Genomic DNA, 2,509 nt, shown 5'->3' with positions numbered 1-2,509 from the left:
AATGTGTAAATGTATTAAAGGGAATATCAATATTCTTAAAAATACATCTTCGTTTTCTGTACTCTACCGTTTATAACACTTTTAATTTCAGCTAATTGTAATTTTATTTCGCCACACTTCATACAAGGGAAATGTGGCCCATGCATCTGAGATCTTTGAGTTTTTTGTTCTGGTTTTTGGTTGTGGTGGAATTTTACGTATGAGTTAAAATACTGCTTTGAGTTTTGAAGTAGGCTGTCTGAGATTTGACGCCTACAGTTAATTTGACAGAAATCGCCGTCATACAGCTGGTAACTGTGTAAAGCTTGTCAAAGACGTGCTGCAGTCGCTTGATTCTATATATATATATATATATATATATATATATATATATATATATATATATATATATATATATATATATATATATATATATAAAATTAAAGGACAAAGTGTGTTGAGGGTGTGTATGAAGACACCAATGTACACTATATTGGTGATTGCGAAGGCTTTATGGAATCGTTTATTTACTGATCCATTGATCGTTTGTGGCCATTACTGATTGAATAAGAGCCCCGAATACAAAAGTCAGTGAGCTCACTTATGTCCAGTATTTGTCACAATAGCCATAGTACGAAGGCGTTGCATAGTCCTCCTCTCGCTAGTATAGATACAAGCAGCTGTTTAGAGATTTTGAAAGCTTCTCGAACCACGAAGTCCGTCAACAACTGTAAACAAGGACGTGGACAAGCTGGAGCTCCCTAGACAAGGAGGATAACGAAGGTGTGACGGAGTGTTATGACGCTCTTTGAAATCTTTGTAGAACGTGCATGCTCGCTTGTACCTCAAACATTGTGAAATGTAGAATCACCAAGGGCTGGAGCTGCTGAGATGTTGCTCGGCATAAAGGAAACATGACTGATGGAAAGTTGAAGTATTCCGTTGCTAGTGTTTGCTTAAATGTTATCACTGAACGTAGGTGTTGTCAATGGGGCCAGCATTTCCTATACAGTAAACTACGGTTATAACGAACACGCTTATAACGAATTGTCGGATATAACGAACTTACTTTTTTGGTCCCAAATATTTGCTGTAGTGATGCTGTATATTTGATTATAACGAACTACGGTTATAACGAACTGAAATTAGTAGTCCCTTTGAGTTCGTTATAACAGTGCTTTACTGTATTCTTTTCAGTAAACTTCAGATGGCATTTGCTTCAATTTTAGAGACAAGTATCAGAAATATTGGAAGACAGAAATGTCATTATAACTATGGTCTACACGTTTAATGTTAAATATCCCATGGATCAAGGAACCTTAGTTTTTGTCCTCTTAACAGAGACTTCTTACGAAGGTGGTAATGGTCTTGTCTCTTATATTTCCGTAAACATTACTTTAACATAAGACCAATTGCGTGTTTAAACCACTTTTAAACATCACATAAAACGTCGTGCTAATTGCCAAGGAGCCAATGAAGCTGCTTGGAATAAGATAACCTGAAGACCTACTCAAGGCGTTCAAGAGTGTGGATAATGTCTGGTAACTCTTGAGTTGGTCGGGTATGTAATTAGAGTGATGGTGGGCGGGGTAACATTGGAGATGGGCGGGTATGTGATGACAGTTATGATGGGTGGGGTAACACTGGAGATGGGCGGGTATGTGATTGGACGAAACAAGAAATTCAGGGTATTGACACCCTCATACGAAGAATCATGTCAGACAATAGATTCAACCACCCTCGCTCTTCCCTCAATCGCTTATATTTACCAATAATGATGGGAGGGCGTGGTTTGATTAATGTGGAGGCTCTTCATGATAGAATTGTTTTGTGCACTTTTGCACACGTTTACTTGTGTGAAGCATGTCAAGACGCATGATGAAAACAAGGCATTCCACAGTTTTCTTAAACGAGCCAAGGATGTGGGACAAGGCAGCGCTTCCTGGGAAAAGTCCCATTCGCTGTCTGGGCTACTCGTAAAGAGAGCAAGGGACCTGAGCTGATGATGAGCCTAACCAGCCTGACTGTGCCAGGATCACCCAAACCCTCTTTGCTGCATTTTGTATTTTAATCTGTAAATAATAATAATAATAATAATAATAATAATAATTATATGAAATGTAGATTATGTAATGAATTTAATAAGACTGTCAAGCACATTGACAGTGGATGCCCAGCTTTGGCACAAACTCAGTATTTTAAGCGACATGATGGAGTGGCTCGAACTTTTTATTACCGTCTTTGCAATACTTGTGGTTTTGACACACAGAGGTCCATCCATGGTACAACCCAGAATACGTAGAGGGCGTCATGGAAAATGATAAATACGAAATTCTTTGGAATTCCGGGTCAACAAACCTGATCTTGTCCTTTTTGATAAATCGAATAAAATCGTTTGTGTAATTGAATTTTCTGTCCCTTTTGACACCAGTGTGATTGACAACATACAGAAAAAACATGGCAAATATGGGGACCTCCCTTTCGAAAAGTCACACTTGCATCCCAAGTACCAAGTTGTCCGACTCCCCAT

Source organism: Haliotis cracherodii, unplaced genomic scaffold, assembly GCF_022045235.1.
Source record: "Haliotis cracherodii isolate W230 unplaced genomic scaffold, xgHalCrac1.p SCAF_11, whole genome shotgun sequence".
NCBI lineage: Eukaryota > Metazoa > Mollusca > Gastropoda > Lepetellida > Haliotidae > Haliotis > Haliotis cracherodii.
Note: the sequence above shows the minus strand (reverse complement) of the source record.